Genomic DNA, 22,203 nt, shown 5'->3' with positions numbered 1-22,203 from the left:
TGAGAATTTCTTTACTTAGGTTATGTGGTATACGGCTTTAAGATTGTATTATTATATCAAAGTGAAATGGTTTACTTAGGTAGGTAAGTGGGATATAGGATAAAAACGTTTATTACATTCTTAGCATACGCGCACAGTGCAGACAAAAGAATTATTATTAAAAAAACAAAATACCCGACTGCACACTAAAAAAAGAGTAAAACAAGCCCCACAATAATATTGATCAATACAACTTTACTGAATATAATTTATAAATATTGATGGAAAGCATCGCAGGCGGGGACCAACAGAGGCTTATTTATAGTCATTTCGGTTGTGCACCATTTAGCAGAATTTTCGTTGGTGGCGGTCAAGGTGGTCCCCGCCTGCGATGCTTTCCATCAATATTTATAAATTATATTCAGTAAAGTTGTATTGATCAATATTATTGTGGGGCTTGTTTTACTCTTTTTTTAGTGTGCAGTCGGGTATTTTGTTTTTAATAATAATTCTTTTATTTATAACTTTTAGCTGTTTTATTTAACGAAAATGTTGTAGATGTAGAAGACTATGTATATGTAAGTACCATTTTAAATTATTTCGACGACATTTGGCTTTAGATTACGAGTGATGTTACTCCGCAACATAAATTTACCGCCAATGCGACGTTCAAGACGATCAAGACGACGTTCATGCATTTGATCAAGACGACGTGATTGTATCGCCAAAAGAATCGCTTTTTGCTTGCTAACGCATGAGTTGCATTGCGTTGACGCAGAATTAACATGTTCCCGTGGGAATTTTGAGAAAAAACGTATCCTATATTAATTACTCCCGTGATTGAAATGAATCTAATGATACCGCATACATATTTTTTTAAAGGGAAATTTAGAAAAAATATCCCGTGGGACTTTTAGGATAAAATGTATCCTATGACACTCCCGTAATCAAGACAAATCTAACGATACCTCATACATCAAAATCCATCAAGCCGTTTAGGCTACAGGAGGTCACAAAGGAACAGACATACATACATACATACATACATACTTACATACACTCGAAAAACATTACCCTCCTTCTTTGGCAGTCGGGTAAAAAATCGGCCGACTGTTGCATCGATGGCTGGATTTTTTTCTCATTTTTATAAACGTGAATTTGATGGAAGTTTTTAGTCGGTCTGATACAGGAAAAATACCTGATCTTTCATACGTGTGTACGTACTTCTATTAATCTTCATACGGATTTATGAGCCCAAACCAGCCATCGGCCGACTAAAAGATGGTAATGTGCGCATATTCTTAAGTCATAACATTGTCGATGGGTATTATAGTAAAGATAAGATAATGTACATTTATCTACCTATGTATGTGGTTTAAGGTGATCTCACATCATCAGCCTTGCCTTTTCTCAGCTATGTTGGTATGGGCTTCCAGTCTAACAGTGTGTGCAGCTAAGTACTTACTAGTATTTTACACGGAGTAACTGCCTGTTTTACCAGTTCAACCCAGTTATCTGGGCAACCCAAGGAACCTCGGTAGGACTGGTTCTCAGACTTTGTGGATTCTGACTGTTTCATATGACATGAAAAGTCTGAAAAAATAATAGTTATTTTCTGTGAAATCATAGTTGATACAATATTTGCTACATGGCTATTAAACTAGAAAATTTTAAAACATTTAACAAAGCCCAAGTTCTTTATTTATTAGCTTTGGTGGGTTCCAATTAAAGTACACGTTGTTTTAGTTAGAATAGAATTCATTAGTTGGTCAGATTATAATTAATTGAATAACATTATAAATTAATTAATTCGAGTTCGTTGCACAGAAGACCACAAGGGTTTAATTTAAAAATAAAAACGCATTTGAAATTCATGTGGTTTGTGAGCAGTTGATAATTTATTATTTTTGAATAAATTCAGTTATATGTAAAAAAATATATCAAGGCGTATAAAAAGTACTTGAGTCCATTTTTAACCCCGACGAAAAATAGTAATTAGTTTGAACACTTGATTTATCTAGTGGTACTATAACACCGTATCTCTTAAATAGATAGATTTTATTTTTATTTTTAATAAAAACCTAGTTCAGAAAGCGGTTACTGTTGCTGTTACTGTTGCAGCCTTTTTATCGTCCCACTGCTGGGCACAGGCCTCCTCTCATAAGGAGAAGGATTGAGCATTAACCACCACGCTGAGCAAGCGTGGTGGTGCGGGTTGGCAAAAAGCGGTGTTTAAGAGTAAATAATTAAAGTCCAACAAATAATAAATAATCACTAACATTTGCTAGATTTGAACATTGACGACATGAATATTTAGCAAAAGTTTTGGAAATGGTAGAACTGATTCTAATAATATTTTAGAATTCTTAGAGAAGGTTATTTATCGTCAAAATGAATATAAAGTTCTTATTTTTATTCATTTCTGAACGTAAACTGTGATGGAGGACGCTCGGTTGGTATTCCTCGTTTCTCCAATAGTTCAAATTCTAGGAAACAGCTGGCGTACTCAGGATATTACAATTTTATTTTATTTAAAAAGGTGGTCTTAGATTTTTTATCCAACGCGTTAAGAAATGGTTTAGAATAACGACTATTTTGTCAATTCCCACTGTATTTTTTTAACAAATAACTTTTCACCTTAAACTAACTCCTCGAAACTGCAGACAAATACATATTTTTCACAGCACACATGTTTATCCTTTTACTCAAAGAAAGATAGCCGGAAAAAATTCAGAAAAGGCTATCACGGTCCGATTCTTTGCTCACTCACAACTAACATACGTCAAATACACGTGAAATTCAGCCTTAACATAAGGAGTATAAAGTCTTGAGCAAATGCGTAAATAACGTGGTCTGACCATGTAACTGTGTACTCATAAAAATAGCGTTCCGTTTACGAGCGACCGATGATAACCGAAGACGCCCGAACGTATCCGAGCTACTATAGAGTCAACAGCCTCCGATTTTCGCTGACTTTGGGTACGAAGCGAAAACTTTTTCAGTAAGGCAATTTGGAGTGGAACCAAATTTACATATGTGATTAGATAGTAAAAGGAAATTTGTCTTCAGTTCGGTCTGCGAACTTGGGATTTGGGTAATATGGATTGAATCTTTGAACAGCGACAATAGTTTGTGGGCTTTGTGACGCCTATTCGGGTTATTTTAAATTATCTATTTAGGTTGCTGTTCTATAGTAACTGTTTTGATGCGTATAAAGTTCTGTGGTTTGGCTTATGACGAATATTGCCTTTAGCTGCGCGCTGAAAACGGTTTTTCTGGGCGACAACCCCGAACCGTTTCGCTAGCGAAATTTCGTCTCATTTTCGTCGCGTTTTAATTTACCTCAGAGCGAATACATGGCGTCGTGTGTTCGCATAAAATTACACAAGGCCATTATAAAGCAATACGTATTCACAATAAGCCAACATACCCATAAATCCGTAACACAATAACAGAATTAACTGCGATTTATCGCAGTACGACGTAGCGGAGGTACCGTTAACGAGGGCCGCGTCACGGCAGCTGAGAAATATTCGTCACAATTCGGCGTACGCTCGCTAACAATCGGCACGCGCCGTTTTCATCCCTTTTCGGCCGAGGCTGCGCGGGCAGGCATGCGCAGTGCCCACTCCCCGTCAAACACCGTCAGTGGAGCGGCGCGCCTTGCCGCACCGCGTTTTAACCGCGCCCTCGGTAGTGCCGATCTAAAAATTAACAATAATATTTTAAATTATAACACGTCCACCTTACCGCGTGAGTGTACTAAAATCGTTCAAAAAAATAAGCTTAATTTAATCCCAAACACTTTTCTGCGCGACCGACTCGTCGCGTAGTGTATACGATAATTCGAATTTGTAGTATAAGTGAGTTACTGTGTATGTAAAAGTGCAATGGAGTATGCCGGTTTTGTGTGTGTGTTTAGACATTTGACGATTGTGTCGTTGATTGTACTGGGATTATCTCGATGGTAAGTAACGACAACGTTTGCTGTGACTACTAATCATAAGCTAAAAGAAATATTAAGGCGGTCATTAAGGTAATTGGATCACACATTTCTGTACATTTGATAACAAAAGTTTTTTGTGAGTCATGTTTTTTATTCTCTGGATTTATGAAGGTTTGACATAGATATAAACTGGCTGCTCGGTGATAAAGATTCTGCGAAGAATTTTTACGATCCATAAATTTAATCATGCCTACTACGAGGCGTTTTTGTAGATTTTTTCGATCAATTTGACTATTTATGGCGTGTTTCTGTCACCTTTAATGGAGACTTATCAATTAAAGTGATCCTTTAGCATTTTAAAGCACATAAATGGTGTAATACATTGTACGACGTAAATTATAATATTTAACATAACTGATGAGTTCCATTTTCGCTATTCTACGTCAAAAAAAATAATTATACATATGAATCAGAATGAGTGGTACTTTCCGTCGCTCTTATGTAGATTAGTCGTACAAAATAAAAACGCAATTAATTATAATCAACCTACATTATTGTAATTAAACTTGTCCGACTTTGGCGACTATTCTGGCTACCACTACAAAATCACCAATTTACACGACAGGTCCACATTTAACTATGAAAAATCGTTTCCTAAAGTAATCAATCCTTTTAATATAGTACGTATAAACTTGTAAAAGTAACTTATACTTTCATAAATAAACATTAATCATTTCTCTTTGGAAAGTTAACCTATTTAAATTTTAAAAGTAATTAAAATGTCGATGGTATAATAAGATTACTTGTTTTATTTGATAAGGGTAATGGTTAATTTTCTTCACTATGTGATGGTATTTTCCGGAGTTCTGCGGTTTTCAGCTCGTGCCCGGCTGAAAAGTTTATGAATTTGTGCCCCATTCGGACGAGGAGCAATTTTGATAACATTATTCATTGCTCCCTTGCATTATTATATGAACATACCTACCATGTTTCCAACAGGTAAATATTAATTGTTGTCATCCTGCTTTTATCCCAATTTCTCATTTGGGATCGGCGCTGTGAGTATTCTATACTCTTCCATACTTCTCTATTTGTCATCATCTCACTATTGAAATTCTTTCCAGCCCCCCAGCCCAAACCATCCATCGTTTCTTTGGTCGTCTTCTTCCTCTGTACCTGTCAACATTTATGTTCAACATTTTCCTCACATGATCCACAGTTCTTTTATAATGCCCATACCATGTTGTTAGTACCGCTTTCTTGTTCTTATGTACTCATTCCTTATTCTATACACTCTCATAACACCAGACGTTCCTCTTTACATTCCCTTCTTAGCCGCAGGCAGTCTTTCATTCAACCCTTTTGTGTCCCAACACTCTGATCCATACAGAAGTGCAGGTATGACTTTAGCCTTAGATCTGGTCTGCCATCATTTCATCCATCCTATGTAAATGCTGTGCTGTCTGTCCAATCTATTTTGCCATCGCCTTGAATTAGTGAATTGAAATACTTAAAGCTGGAGTAGATGGGAAAAGGCGTGTTATCATTATGGCTTCCAGACTGGAGAGACCACCAAAATCGCAAAACATGCATTCGGTCTTGCTTCTGCTGACTTTTCAAAACTCTCCAGTTTCTTTCAACCTACCCAGAACACTAGAACCAAACCCCTAAGTTCTAGAGGAAAGACACAGCTTATGCTGACACGTCATCTGAAGTCCTAAAATATTGTTCAACAACTTTGCCACCAATATTGTTCAGTGATGTGGCACCAAACGCTCCACTGATGAGTTTCGACACAATATAATAGATCCATGTTTGAAGTGCGGATAACTTGTTCGATAACATTGTATGGCATAGTTTGGAAAACGTTATTACAGTTCCATGTTCCAAGGGAAGTGGGCCGAAGAACTTTGGAGCGATAGCTGTAATTACATAAGGTTGTTTGAGTACCTCGTTGATTTTGTAGCAAGTGGCAGAGCCTTGCAGGAAATTGACAATTGTAGACAGGTATAGATTATTTACTTCAAGAAAGCAAGTAAGCCATACTTTTGCATGCGACGCGGTCACTACTAAGTGCTTCCGAGCATACGAATATAAAAGTAGTGTATATGTATTTATAGGTACACACAAGGATGGCTCACCTGCTTTCATGAGATAAATCATATATACCTGTCTGCAACTGGTAATATCTTGATGATTTCTGTCAAAAGCTATTACTAGTAAAAGCCGGGCCATCACAATCTGTTTTCCGAGAAACGAAAACCCTCATTGTGTTATAAATAGTCAATAACATTCATAAATCAAAAACCATTAATATGAAACTAGATATCATAAATGGACGCCTAGGTATCTGTGAATGAAGATATAATTCCCCATAATGTTATACAACTAACAGCCGATTGAGACAATTGCCATAACGTGTAGGTACAGCATATTAATGGCGATATATTGTTAGAACATTACTAGTGAACTATTCAATTAATTGATGTCAATAGGGATTTGTCTTCTGGCTTAACACATACAAGGTTACAACAGGAGACAGGGGTGACGCATTTGTAGACAGAGATCGAGAGTACTGTGGGTCCTTTTCTTTCAATATATTGTCTTCTGAATATTGTCGTTAGTTTTCTCTCTTTATTCATGTATCTATCTTGTAATAATATTATAGAGGTTAACAGTCTATTTGCTTGAACATGCTGATCTCAATAACTACAACGATTTAAGATTTAAAAAATATTTCTACTCATTATAATATCTGGGTGTGGAGTACTTCTCACTAGTTGTGGGAAAACTGCTGGTGAAAGACATTGGAATCTGAATCTACTCTCCTTTTGGGTGGCAGTATTTTTTGCCTACTTTTTATGCACGTTTCCTCCATTCGTGGACAAATAGGTATCCCTTAGCCTCACTCGAATGATGATTATAAAATTGCTCCATTACTCAGAATATGATGGAGTAACGACTTCCCTGAATAGAATTCTGATTTGCTTCCTTGAATTCAAACACAACAGGCGATGAAACTTAGTATAAATTTGCAGTTTTTGAAATGTTGCAGTAAAATTCTGTTTCGTACATAAAATTTCAAGCGGAACATATAACTGCTGATTCGCGACGTGTCTCTTTTGTTCTTTTGGGACACATGTGTCAGACACACGGTGACTAAGCAACTTTTGTTTAGCAATTTTGATTCTAAAGTTCCTAACAATAAAGCCCACTTTTGCATCCCCGTTTTACAAAACAACGTAATGTATTCATGTGTTATGAAGTACCCATGGGATTTTCACTAAAATGTCGAACTAGTTAGACAGTTTGAAGGTAGACGTAAATTATTTACATGGAAATGTATGAGGGCAGATAAATAAAATATTAATAGTGTTTGTTTGAACAAATGTTTGTGTCACAAACCTGTATGTACAAGAAGTACAGTTTTTGGGAAATCTGTGATCTTGACTTACACTTTTGTCTTTTTGTTATTCTTACACTTACCAAATCTGAAGCATAAAAAAACGTATGGAGCGCTAAGCTGAATTTAACCTTAAATGCACCTACCATGTTATCTCTGCATCACCTTGAGGTTGACTGGAAGGAATGCCTATAGCTTTAAGTCCGCCTTTGTACACGACTCATGTTGCATAAAGTTTAAATAAATAAACCTCTGGATCGGTCAACCCGAGAGGCTGCTACATAACCACGAGATGAAGGGTTAAAAATACACACCCATGCATCAATCTAAGCCCGTACATTACCAAACGTGAATATAACATATCGGTACTAAACAGAGCAACCCTTCCGTCACCTGTTAGACAAATCGGGGTCCGAATTTCTGCCAAAATTCGCGGTCGTAATCGATTCGAGGGCGTCAGTTATTTGCGTTAAAAGCGATACATCCGGCCTCGACAGTCCATTAGCAACGCGACGAGGCGATAAGTGTTCCCATTCTCCCGAAAAGAGGGGTCTGTGAGGGCTCTAATAAATTTTTCAAAATTATTTAGAGAAAAAGAAACTTTGAATTTTATTTTGCTGTTATTGTTTTTTGATTGAAAGGGGGATTTATGGGTTTTTAAATATATTTTTTCCGTAGGTATTAATAGGTATTTTAAAATATATTGGTCTCAGTAACATCATAAATGAAGATGCGAACATACAATTGTAGCATTGTGCATGTAGGTATGCAATTTACAGTACTTGCACAATGAAACGGCGTTTTAAGTTGTAGATCCTGGATCGTCTACCAGAGTGAGGTTTTTAGGTAGGCACGTCGAAAAGCAGGCAAAATCGCGATAAAAGCAAGTCATACACACAACAACATTTTACTACAAGTCATTCACCTCACAATACAACACATTCATAAGTCAGTGACAGTTATTAGGTACACAATTCAAAACCCATTTTTGCACTGTGGACAAAATATTTCCCAGACGTAGACAAAAGAAACACTAGAATTTTATAAGCTTTCTCACTGAATATAGTAGGAATATTGTAGCTGAAATAAGTGTGTCTGTGGTTGTGAAATTCAAAATTCAGTACCCATTTAGAAGAGTGAGTAATAGTGATTTACATTAAAAGTTAGGAACATGTAAATAACTCTGTGAAAGTAATGTATGCAAGTTTTATGTTTTATTAAGAAGTAAAATGAATTTTACGACGTGATTTTTCTTGATGATATATCTTATAACTTGAGAACAAACCGTTATTTTATGAAGGTGTAGGAACTAAAAATTAAAATGATTGCTATGACTACACAAAATTGTAGCAGAGTAGATAAGTTTTTGAACAGTTAATAAAATTTAATTTTTGAAAATAAATAAATACTAGCTGGTGCCCGCGACTTCGTCTGCGCAGGTTTAGTATTTCGAACAATATGTTTACAAATTGTAGCCTATGTGTTATTCTGATGTATATGCTATATTATTGTAAAGTTTCATTAAAATCCATTCAGTAGTTTTTGCGTGAAAGAGTAACAAACATCCATACATCCATACATACAAACTTTTGCGTTTATAATATTAGTTTATAATATTAGTAGGATAAAGTGTTGCGTAAATAAATTTGGACTTTCTTCAGGGAAAAGCACAGATGTCTTTAAAGGTCTAAAACAGTTGGTAGTTACTGAATAATTGAAAACAGATTATGTGCTGTGTCATTGAAAGTCTAATAAAAAACTTTTTTTTTGAACAATATTTCAACAAACCGACCACGTTTTGTCCGATTTTGAAATGAATTATGCAGATATTGATAAACTGATGGTGCTGGTTACAGTCACAAGCTTGATCGTCCCTATCAGTATCAGCTATATTGAAAACTGACAGACTAAATATCCAGTTTTTTGCAAGTTATAAATATAACATTATTGAAATAAAAAATATTGAAATACAAAATTTTTGAAATCCAATCTTCAATAGTTTAATAATACTGTAAAAACGACTAAATCTTTGTATATTCATTCAAAATATTTTTATTCCAATGTTTCTGTTAAAATAAACCATTTTTCAAATGACACCATACCTACAGCGTAACTTAAACCTTTTAGTTCGAAAAAACAAATACATACATTTCGAGCCCATTCCTTTTCACTTAAATCGAGATCACCGCACAAATCTACATGTGTTCAAAAAAAAAATACTCAAAGCATTTCCACGTTTTAACTCGAGCGGTATTTCTACCTTTAAGCGCACTGTAATTGTTTTGAACGAGAAACATGCGTCCCCTGGGTTCCCGAACACAAATAAAATTGTGTAAAAGCCTACAAAAAATACCACTGGGGAGTGTTTTAAAGACTTACCCGTCAATAGTCTGTTTCACTTCGCTGGGCTCACGTGAACTCATGTCGGAATTACGTTTGTGAACCCTTTATGAACGAGTAAGCTGAATAATCACTTAGCTTCAATCTCATGTTATTGAAGAGATTTTCTTTCATTACTTTTAGAATTCTAAGTAATAATTCATCTTGACGAGTGATTTGATTCACTTAAAATGGATAAATTTTGAAAAAAAAAAAATGTGTTGGGTTCATAAGTCAGCCACTAAAATCTTATTTGACAATTAACACTTCCACACTAGCGGATTGTAGTCGCGGTGTCTGTGTTAAAATTCCTGTAGATATCCAAATGATGGCGTTCGATACAAGGAGAAGGGGAATTTCGTAAATAAAATACTAAGCTTTACATAGATTTATGAGCTTCTGACCTTCTTTTCTGATTTATGTTAATAAGATATACTATCATAAAAGTGATAAATAAAAAAAACATTTTCACTTGTTCCTAGATATAGGATGTTAATAGAACCATTGAGTATAGGTACATTCATTCATCAATAAGAATCATAAATGATATTCAATGTCAAAATCTACAGTCCCTATTTTGAAGTTAAACATTGCTTGCATAGCTTACATAGCTGAACCACAGATTGAATGTTTCACTAAGATAAACCTCTTCTAAAGCGAGAATACACCGACTGTCAAAGTTGTGTAATCAAGCCACCTGATTAAAATATCAATGAAAGTAGTAAAGTGGGACAAACTGAGGAACAGTAAGTAGGCAGGGTCAGTAGTTGATCCATTTAATAACTTATGAAGTGGCAATGAAAACTGAAAGCTTTTACTTGAGTTTTCTTTTAACTTTCTCAGTTATTTATATTTATACTGTTTATTTACTTGGTGTATTGTACTTATAGAAGTGGAGTACACTAACCTAACCTTGGCTATTTGACAAAACTACTTGCGTTCCCGATCTTACGCATCCAAAGGCAATGTGCATATACGTTTCTTCTCAGGGATCAGTCAGTTAGGAAATGCCGACCCCAGCGTTCTTAAAATGACATGTAAAAGTGATGTAATGTCCAACTTGCAAAATATACGATTTCATTTCATTTCATACATTTACTCACACAAGTCTGCTCACCCGCTTTCGTGAGATAGAAAAACCAAAGATTTCTTTAAAAGTGTAATTCGTGTTCACATGTTACTTGTATGACCCAGTCTCATAACCAGGTTTGTTATTTGGGTACCGAAAATATTAATTAAAAGGAGTTCCAAATACAGCAGATGCCAAAAAATTACTGAAACCATTGATGCAGTAAGGCGTGATTAATTTTAACAAATAACAAGGTACATTAAGAAAATTACTTTTAGTTGAACCAGAATTCAGTATTTCGACATTCTGAAAAATATGTATTTTTTTCAATAAAGAAAAATAATATTTTTTCACCTCACAAAAGCGAGTGTGTTATACTGGTGTGCGCATAGTAAGTGATCAGTACACACTCACAAACACGTGGTATATTATTTAATTATATTCATAAAGTTTTTCAAAAAAATTGACTTACTTTGAAAGTAGGTTGTTGAAGATTTATAGCTCTTTGATATGCCTACAAGTTCTTAAAGTTAATTTTTTTTTTTTAGTTTTTAAATAATTTATTTACAAATAACTTTTTACAATAACTTAATAATAAATATATATACAACATACAACTAACTTATTACCTAATATATACACTTACTATAAATAAAAATATTTAAAAAATTGCATCAAAAAACTCCTCATCGCTGCCCACCGGGAGTGTACCCAAGAGGCTGGCAGCATTGCCACGTTGTATGGCAATGCTTACTTTTTGGCCAAAATAAAAACCAGCCCTTGGGTCACCTGAAGTGTCAGCAAGTCGCTTAGCGATATCCTTATATAGGAGATGAGCACTTGGACCCCACGGCCCGAGGGTTTCAACCCCAAACGGCTCAAAGGTATAGTTACCCACCAGGGTACTATATTTGCGCCGTTTGAGGTCCTCTGCAGCCGCAGCAGCGGAACCAGCACATCGCGCCGAGCTAGGAAGGTGAGATGGTGCAAGAGTATCGACACAGGTCGCGTCCCATACTAAAGACCTACCCATCTTCCACGGGAACAACGACATACCGTCTGGTCTCTTGCCATCGTCGCGTACCAGACCACTGGGTTCTAATATGGCTGGAACGCCGACGGCAACAAGAGCGCGACGGATTATGTCATTGATATTCGCATGCCGTGCAAAACGGCCGGCGCTGCGGCTACATGACAAGCCGTGGTGTCCAAGGCTGCTGACAGCTTCTCCACATGGGCAGCGGTGAGGAGAGCAGCACGGAGCACCCAAACGCAAGCAAATAGCTAGCCGGAAAGTGGTGTCATCAAACAAGGTGCCTATGTTTGACGACGGAAGTGCCAGAAGCCATAAACCCGACTCCCATTCGCCCACGGCCAGAAGGCGCGCTCGCTCTGCAGAAGAAATTGACGTATTAATCAGATTATTCCGTGTAGCTCTGCAGAGCGGCTCATCCCACTGTCTCTGAGAGGATGGGTTGACGGGTAGATCAATATTCGGGCAGGTGATTTTCCAAGCCTCTACAGCCTCAGCCAGGCATGGTACCTCGCAATTGACCAGTGTGGAAGGGAGAATTTTCCTGGTCAATTTCTCAGTACCACGGACGGAGGATATAAAGGCCGGTAAACTTATACTAGAAATTTTGCGGACGCCAAGCCCTCCCATGCGAATGGGAAGAGTAGCCTGAACCCAGGCTCGGTCGTCTAGGGCCACATTTAAAATTGATGATAATGTGTGTCTGATAATTTTGTCAAGTTGTTCCAAAGGTTTGTGTGCTTCCATAGAGTGGAAGCGCGCAAATAGTATGTTAATTTTGGGCCAAAACAACAATATCTAATGATTGTAATGGCTGAGTGCATGTTAATTTGGAGCAGCCTTTCCGAAATATGATTGAAATTTTGTATTTTGTCCTGTATAAAATTCGAAAATGAATTTTCATATATTGGGGAACCAAGGAGACAAAGAGAGTCCTTATCAATTAATTTAATATCCGGGGCTATTGCATTGAATTTTGAAAGTGTGTCTTGTCTGTCAGTATTGTCCGGTACAAAAAGTTCGCATTTGGAGTAATTTAGATTTAGACCTATTTCTTGAAATTTGTTTTGGAGAAAAGAAAAATCACCAAGTACTGTATCTACTTTGCCCCCCAAGGTTCCGTCATCAAGGTACCAAACGTTGAATTCCGAATTTAGCTGCCGAATTATTGGGTTTATGGCTAAACTGAAAATCACAGGCCCGAGTGGGTCACCCTGCTGACAGCCAACAGAAGATTCCAGAAGGTTGTCCTGATATAGTAATTTAGATGGATGTCTGTAGCATTGCCAAATAAAACTGTAAATTTGGGGTAACTCTTTTTTCGTTTCTGCCAGCAAGGTGTCCCTATTGACTGAATTAAAGGCATTCTTTATGTCAACCTTCATTATGACCTCTCCTTTGCCACAATTTAAATAGGTCGATAACGCGTGCACGGCAGCCTCGCAGCCCCCTCTTGAGCCGTAACCCAGCTGAAGGGGCTGAAATTTTTCCGAAACACCCTCACTACAAAATTTACAGCAAATCTTGGCTACCGTGCGACGGTAAGTAGTCCCTACGGCAATTGGACGAATGCCGCCATCCCTCTTGCGTAGGGCGCAGAGGTTCGCTCCATACAAGACGTCGATGACGGCCTCGTCCACCTTGCCGGCGAGCATAAGGTTGACCAGGGCTGTAAGCTCCTTCAAGAGCGACTCACCAGCTTCCCCGGCGCTTGGGCAGGTAAGGTCCTTAAGGTGTTGCGGACTCAAGCCGTCGAGGCCGCCTGCGGAACCGCTCCTGAAGGAGCCTATTGCCGTGCTCAATTGTCGACCTGTAATAATGAGGGTATGGGTATCCGGATCAGGGGTCGGGAAAAGAAAGGTCATCGGATGGGGCAGGGTGTTTGCTCTCCAAAGCGGAAAGTGTTTCTGGAGAACAAGGTGCCACCACATCACTGCTGAAAAGAATCCTCGCTGCACCACTTATGTCACCTTCACTTAACTTGGATTCTACCAGGTGGGGGATGCTCCTCGAATAGGTAGATCCTGTTGTCGGTGATTTAGTGTCGAAATCTCTGGCCGAAACATTACAGTTATCTTTAATTTGGGTCGTTAAGGACTTTTTGGATGCCAAATTTTTTTGAATATGTAAGATTCTATAAGGGAAGGTGAGTAAGTTCTCCCAAGCACGTTGCGAGTTCTCCCGTGCAGCCAGGCGGACACAACCTGCCAAATGTTGAGCTACTAAAGCCCTGGCGCCTCGGGGAACCCGCTTTAGGATTGGAATTGTGTTTTGAATTTTGAAAGTCTTTTCCAAAACGGTTCCAAAGGTGTGTCGGTATCTGGGTTTGTCGGGGTTAGTGTGGGAGGAACTGCACTTTGGGATTTATGTGTCTTCCCAATGTGCACGTTCAAACCCCGCTTACCTTTAAAAAAACGTGCTTGGGGGCACAGCGGGCATCTCAGGGCATCCAGAGATGTTGAAGATTGACAAGCACTTACACTCCCATCACCATTACTGTACATCTGGGTGCCTACGCTACTTATTTGTATACACTTACAACTATTAATTTTCCACAAAAGAATATTTACAATAATAAAAGTAACAAATCAAAATAGCACTCAAAAACACAAATAATCAAAATGTCAATTTGACGCAGTCGCGCTGGTTTCGGCATATTTCGGCGCGGGACTCACTGGCCAGCCCCGGCCGGCCAGTCCCGCGCCCCGGCTTCTCAGGCGGTAGCCTGCGTTTTATATAGAAGGTCCGATGCTTATGATTCTGAGGCTGTTAAAATCAGACACGTATGCATTCAGTACCACGGAGACTCGGCCGTGCAGCAGTTCTACTGCGGCGCCACCGTGTTCGTGACAGGCGGCTACGGATTCCTCGACAAGCAGCTAGTGGAGGAACTCTTCCGGATACTATTTCTCAATTTAATAAAAATTCTTCCCTTACAAATGACAGCTAATGTCAATCCAATTAAAGTTAATTCCCTTGAATATTCCACAGACATTATCTCATAGCTTTTTAGAAGTTTCGCTGTCGGTATTATTAAACAACTTGTGTTCATATCTTCTTACTTATAAATTTGTACATCTGAGTATGTTTTTATGTGAAACGACTGAACCAATTAAGGCCACTTGCATGTCAATCTTTGTAACTCCATTATAAGTTGTGAGTCTTCGATCAATAAATTGTTTGGCCTACATTTACATAATTATAGACTCAAAAGTATAATTTATTAATACATAATTATAACATAATCAATAAAGAGATAATGATAAGATCTGTCATTTATTAATTATTTAAAGTAACATTAATATAGGATTTCTAATACGTAGTATACTTAAACATGATACCTAATTATCATAATAATGTGGATTTGATTTTTCTATTAGCTATCATTCATTCTGTTTTAAGTGCCTAGTGTAGTAGGAGCAGTATATGAGAAAATGGCTCTCACTCAAGTAAATATGTGACGGTTTTATTTTAAGTATGAAATATCGTAAAACATAATCACTTTCAATGCAATATGGACACAACACTATGCCATCATGCAGCAAAATTGCTTTGTTGCCCGATGCCTAAAATCCCAGAAAATTATCTTCTGGGATTTGATTGTAATATTAAAGCATTTCATCATAGCCCTTTCCTTGCTGTAGGGTTTTGGACCAGCGTTTTACCTGCTTAACTGATCTCCTCATCCCAGTTACCTGGGCAACCTAATACTCCTATATAAGACTGGTAGTCAGATTTTCTGCTTCCAACTACCCGTAACGATTGCTCAAGATAGCCAGATATATACTCAAGCTGTACAAAAATAAAATACCCAAAACCTTGAGTAGCATCATCAAAATTCGGTTACATAGATTGTAATTGATTCATCAGCATCTCAGTTCAGAGTGCTTGAGTGCTCGGGCACTCCCGGGAGGGCTACAATGCCGTACAATTAATGGTTCTTCACCCCTTATAATTCGTTTCTTGCGAATAAAAGTCGCGAAGCTGCTGTTTGATTGTTGTTGAGATTTTGATCCTTATCTCCTCTGCTTGCATCGCGTATTAAGTTAGATTAAGTTCTGCTTCGTATCAAACTTTTTGAAATGATTTAAAGTTTGACTGTGCTCATTCCCCTTCGGTATGTATGTGGTCTCTGTGTGAAACGTTGATGAATCAGATATAATATCATATTTTTTATTATAGACACAAATTTTAAACAACAATAATGTCGTCCAAACAAACCAACACAAAACAAATTAATCAAACAATTACTTAAACAAATTCCCACTACACATTTACGGTAACAAAAGTTAAATATAATCAAAATACCATAATTCAATTCCCATGACGCCATTAACTAATATATTTAAGCTTAAATTTACGAACAAATTGTTTATCGCGATTTGACGATATCCGCAGCGTGGATCGGGTTATGATATATCTGGTTACACACGGAACAGACGTCCGATGCGGGATTAATCTGTTATCGGGACTGCGCATAACGTTCAGCATTATTAATATACTAGAGATTGGACAGGATTGTCACTAAATACGCTGGTGTATTACATAATACCTGCAATGGATTAGTTATACTTCTAGGTTCGATAATGAGCTGGCTCATTCAATTTACCGTTGATTGTGTGATTTCTTGTGTAAAGGACTTACAAAATCAATAATAACAATACATATTGTAGACGATATATTTTTGAAGAGAACCTCTTTTTAACACGCTTGGGTATATTAGCTTCACTTGTAACTAACTATGTACCCATATAAGAAAATCGTAGAATATTAATTTGACCCAATTCCCGGATAAAATTTTGCTCACGCTCTGAGTTCTGATGACAATACATGACCAGCGTGTTTTTTCAACTATTTTCTTTTAAACTTCAACGCCATTTATCAGATACAATATAACACCTACAATATACAACAACAAATCTACACCCAACTCTTGTAAGACAAAATCGCAAGAAGTTATTACCATTAATTTTATTATCCCCATCTAACCAGCTTACTTACATTCTGCCGAGTAAATACTACTCAAATATTTATAAGTCGTAAAATATTTCAGTATCTCCTAAAAGTAAGTAGGTTATTGTGGTTACGTAAGGAGTACCTTCATCTGAAGGTACGAGGTGTTAGTTCAGTTCATATATTTGTTATTTTACACGGGTTTGCTTTTTCGTGGTTTTGCATAACAAGACTGGATGGAATGTGTTCTTTGATGATACAGACGGTGTGCTTAGAAATGAGAGTCTTTCGAAATGTTCTAACCATTTTTGGGGTTTGAACCTTGATGATAGAAAATTGGCTCTTAGTGATTGGCGATTAATGCTCATACCTTTTCGGCATGATAAGAGGTATTTACCCTACAGTGGGACACTAAAAAAACTGATGATTTAAAAACACTTGTAAACAAAACAAAAATTATGACATCAAAATTGTTTACCATTGAGCCAAATAAACTATCCTTTAGTAACGGTATTTGTAAACGCTACAAACGTCCATGTTGACTTTCCAGGATTATCCAGTACAGCTATCGTTATTTGTAAAGCGAATATCTATGAACTGCCTAGCCTAGTTGGTTTGTAGATTTTGATCCACACATCGACCGTTGTTATTCGGTGTTAGCTGCCAAATTCTGGGAAATCTCTCAAAATTTAGATTTACCATCAATCAATCTCGGATTATATTGATTGAGGATTCGTGTATGAAAACATGTTAAAATATCACAATGGTATCAGTTAAAATGGTAATTTACGAAATCCCTACTAATATTGTAAATGTGAAAGTAACTCTGTCTGTCTGTCCATCTGTCTGTTACGCTTTCACGTCTGAGCCACTGAACTGATTTTAATAAAATTCAGTACAGAGATAGGGTTGACCTTGAAAAAGAACATAGGATAGTACTTACCCCGAACTTTTGAGAAGTTCTCTTGGAAATGAACCAGACGTGGGTGAAGCCGCGGACAGAAGCTAGTGTTCACGTAAAAATAGCTTTTCCTATAATTACAGCTATCGAAACAAATCTTTAGATGTCAATATAAGACACATGTAATCTGGTTATTGTATGACCCATTACGGACAAACGTGGTCCATTTCGACTATAGCAAGTGTAATCCTATTACACGACCGTAATTGAAATGTGGCCAGCCATAATAAGCAATGGAGATTAGTATTATACGATTTTAATTGCGTTATCTGATATTTTGAAAGTGTTATTAAGATTTGGGGGCTACTAATAGTTTAAGGGCTTGCAAAATATTAGTTCATGGTCACAAGTTTAGTTAAAGTTAAAGTATTTTCTGCTACGTTCATCACAATGCTTTTAAAAACGGGGCAGTTTAAATAGGAGAATTTTGTAACGCTTTCAAACAATTACTACGCAGAGGGTTTTGATTAGATTTGGAAGGAATATATATAGATATATCAAAATAAAATTCACTACTATTCATCCTAGTGGTACAGCGGATTTATCTTTCTAGCTGCGGCTAGTAAAATGGAATAGTGGAATGAAAAATTTTAATTGAAATTCCTGGAAGTAAATTTTCAAAAATATTTCTTTTCAACTTTTAATCCAAAGTGACGAATGGTTTCAGCTTTCGAAATGGGAAACTTCATTTGCGACATGAAAAATCTAGATGAATTTCACGACAAAATGAATTGCTGTTTTAGCATTTCGTCTGCACGGTATAATAAGCCCTACTTTCGTCGTGGTTATGAAACAGAGCGTTACAGTTTCATTTTCAAAAACGAACCGTTTTTAACAGTAATGCCCAGGATACACGAAGCTTATTTCTCAAGCTAGCTTAGCCAGTTAGTTCTCAGGTGGATTGTCTTAGCTTGCTGTCCGAACTTGGTGCCACTTTAGTTTTGTTCAAAGGCAAATCATTAATTTCACGTAGGGTTTTTTTATTTCTTTATAATTTTAATGTTGTGAGGAAAATTCTGGACATGAACATGGGTGGATGTAGTGAAAGAAGATGATCAAAGAAACATTCGAAAGAAAGAACGATATGGCTAGAAAGAATGTTATTTGTGATATGAGGGCAGATAGAAAAAACATGCCAAATAAAATTGGGATAAGCGCAGGAGGATGATGATGAAGAAGCTAGTATTTTTAAAAATAAAAGCTTGTAGTTTGCCAGTGCCGCTGTCCGCTTACTCGATGATCAAGATATATCATCTACGAGCATACCTATATCTTCATATCTATCCATATTATCCTACTCGAGGGCCACTTCTATATCACTGTAATTAATTAGCTCAGTATATAATGGAGGGTTTAATTCATTCAGAGTTAATGGCGTATCGCTTTGTGTGACCATGTTTAGGTATTACTTAATTAGTTCGCCCATTTGGACGGTTATGGGGTAGTTTTGTAAAGACTTGCGTAAGTCGAGGATAGTTATATGATCCATGTTAAACGAGTAATCTTGTTTTGGGGATAATAAATTGTGGAGATTGAACTTTTAAATAAAGATTGACAGTTATTAGTTGATAACAGTTATGGTTTGTTATTAAGTTTGAACTTTCTAAGAGCATTGTTAAATTATGTGAATCAAAACTGAATTGGACAGTAGTCATTTATAAATATAAAAAAAAAAAAACTATTTGTTTTATAATAATAAAAGTGACTACTGTTCTGTACTGCTTTTTAGACTACCGAAACATTTTACACGATTTACTTCTGACTTGGTATAGAGTAAAATCATGTTTTATAAATTAAGATTTCACCAAAAAAGGCTAAATGAAGTAAATGATAACTTAGTATAAAATAAGTCGTAAATAAGCTTTTACGATTTATTACCAGTAGGTACTGAATTTTAGGCTAACTGCTACAGAATTTCAGCAAAAAGGTTTATAGTCCAATTGTAATAAACGTAAAGGCCTAAAAGCGAGGTCAAAACTAAATTAAAATTAAACTAAAAAAAAAGTAAAACAAAATACGTTCAAAATTCAAAAGGCTCTCTTTAACAGTAAAATGTATTAAGACTTGATATCATTTTAACTGAACAAAACATTTATTCTTAAACTAATTTAATTTAGTCACATAATTAAGTTCAGCACTAATAATTCAATTAGTGCATCATAAAACAATTAAGTAAATACTCTAGTAGTATAGTCTATTCAAATCATTTTGACTTCTATTGAATCAGCAATAAAGTTTGCGTTTTGTAAGCAAATACATAATGACAGAACTTTCAGACAAAACTTGACTTGCAAAATAATATAAGAGAGTAATACTAGAGAAAATGTCCAAAAAGAAACGTGCGATGTTAATCTTTGGAAATAAAATACAATAATAACGTAGCCATGGCAACGTTCCGTTTTATTATGAAGGAAGCGAATGGGTGCTTACCAGAATTTATTGTCCGCAATATATTAAGTTTTGAGAAAGCAGCAAGCCGTCGTTATAGCAGATTTCTTAATAGAACTGTATATTATTACAAAGGGTAAATCACGTAATATTAAATTGTAAAAAGTCTCATCTAACCAGCTTGGTGAGATTAAATCATCAAATACCTATTTGACCGACATGATTCATGCAATTTCATTTTGTGGTCAGCATTATCCATTTTATACTCGAGTGTTATGAAACCCTATTACCAGCATTAAACATTTTACTGAACAGAAAAATATTAAACCTGTTATTACAATATTATCCGAATACAAATTATAATTACCACTAAGCGTAAAAGAAAATAATATGACAGAAATGAATAGAGTAGAGTGTAAAATTACATGTAAAAGTTTTAATCTGAGCGCCTTTCTTGCTTCAAATGAATCAAAATAGTAATTAGTGGTTCAAAACTCTGTGTCAAAATGTATGAGTCTTGTCTTTTGAGAGACTAATTTCGGAATAATTAGGCTGCTTAAAAGTGATCCCTTTAGCCAGCACAGAGATTTAACTTAGCAAGTTAGCTGAAATTGCAACGAGAATTTCAGATGCCCCACTCATTATTTTGGCTCTAGTTCAAAATGCAGAGCGAGTAGAATAAAAGTTTCTTTTGTAATTTAAACACAAAAGAAAATTTAATTTGCTTTTTCAATATAATTATAAACAGCATCAAAGGCTGAGTTCAACTCTTCAGTTTTAACGAGATGATTTTAGTGCAAGTGTCCTCAAAAATTATTCAATGTCATGTTACGTTTATACGTATTCCTAATCTGCGGTTTCATAATTCAATTAGCTTTTAACGATAATATCATAGAACACAAATTTTAACAACATAGTATAAGCAATACCTACCCAATGAATTTCTCTAAAACATGGACGTTTCAAAATCGATTAAAATCGAACCTCAATCAATTAGCTGAAGTTGTCACGAATTCAAATTACTCTGAAATCTGTGCCGTCAACCAATAAGGGGATTCATTTCCTCCATATATATCTACAGAGCGGATAGTTTCACTTCACTGGGGACGGAGCGCAGCCATAAAATTACTTCGAACCACGGAGTAATGAAAGATGAGTGGAGATGCCCCAATGCTGGTAGGTCAGGCGCCTTCTTTTAGGTCAAATATGTATGGTGGGCATGACCAAAACGATTAGTTACGTGTGAATTAACGCGACGTTAATGTTCTTTGAGACATCTGTCAACGATGTTTGGTATTACAAAAAAATGTACTTCCAAACAAAGTGATGTTCTTCGTCCCCTGCATTTTGGCGCGTTACTTTGTTAGGAGATTTTCGTTACGTCATCTCTGCTAGTTATTTTGTTCTCCATACTTTGAACAAATTTATAGCCTAAAATAGTTAGCTGGTTCCACCAAGTTTTTGTTTATTGTTTCAGATTTGACTTTAGAAACTTTGCCAATTTGAATTTCAACTTGTTCAAAATCTTTTGAATAATAGTATCGTTGAAATGGTCAACTTGAAACTTGGAGTTAAACGTAAAAGGTGCTCAAAGGTTTACCAAATAGTTATTTACATAGACTGTTATGTTTAAGTTCTGTAGTTCGAGAATTATTTACTTAATTTAAGAGTCAAACAGCGATGACCTAACATAACGAGAGTTTATTTTAATCTCAAGCTTTTCCGTAAAAACCGGCCAAGTCCGAGTCGGACTCTCGCACGAAGGGTTCCGTACCGTTTATTTATAAAACGGACAAAAAATCAAGTTTGTTCGATGTGAGCCCTCCAAATTATTTATTTAACTCTAGTTTTCAGTATTTGTAGTGTGCAAAAATACATCATCTGTGAACAGCTCTCCAACTATCACGGTTCATGAGATACAGCCTGATGACAGACGGACGAACAGACAGAGGAACGAAAACAATAGGGTCCCGTTTTACCCTTTGGGTAAGGAACCCTAAAAATGAGAAATGAGAAATGGCAATTTTCTTCAACACATTCATAAACATGAAAAATGTACATCAAACTTGATACCTAATCATATCATTGAGAA

The 22,203-nt window shown here is 36.3% G+C and overlaps 1 protein-coding gene across 3 annotated transcripts in view; it reads left to right on the top strand.

Annotated features, from left to right (window-relative positions):
• Positions 1-3,602: 3,602 nt before the first annotated feature.
• The window catches only part of Nlg3 (Neuroligin 3), a 110,184-nt gene continuing 91,583 nt past the window's right edge, over positions 3,603-22,203 (top strand). For all 3 annotated transcript variants that reach the window (XM_049842151.2, XM_021341750.3, XM_021341749.3), the window contains exon 1: positions 3,603-3,946. The gene's annotated coding sequence lies outside the window, so the exon portion shown is untranslated. The remainder of the gene's footprint in view (positions 3,947-22,203) is intronic.

This window comes from Helicoverpa armigera, chromosome 5, assembly GCF_030705265.1.
Source record: "Helicoverpa armigera isolate CAAS_96S chromosome 5, ASM3070526v1, whole genome shotgun sequence".
Classification (NCBI taxonomy): domain Eukaryota; kingdom Metazoa; phylum Arthropoda; class Insecta; order Lepidoptera; family Noctuidae; genus Helicoverpa; species Helicoverpa armigera.
Note: the sequence above shows the minus strand (reverse complement) of the source record. Positions and strands in the feature narration are given on the sequence as shown.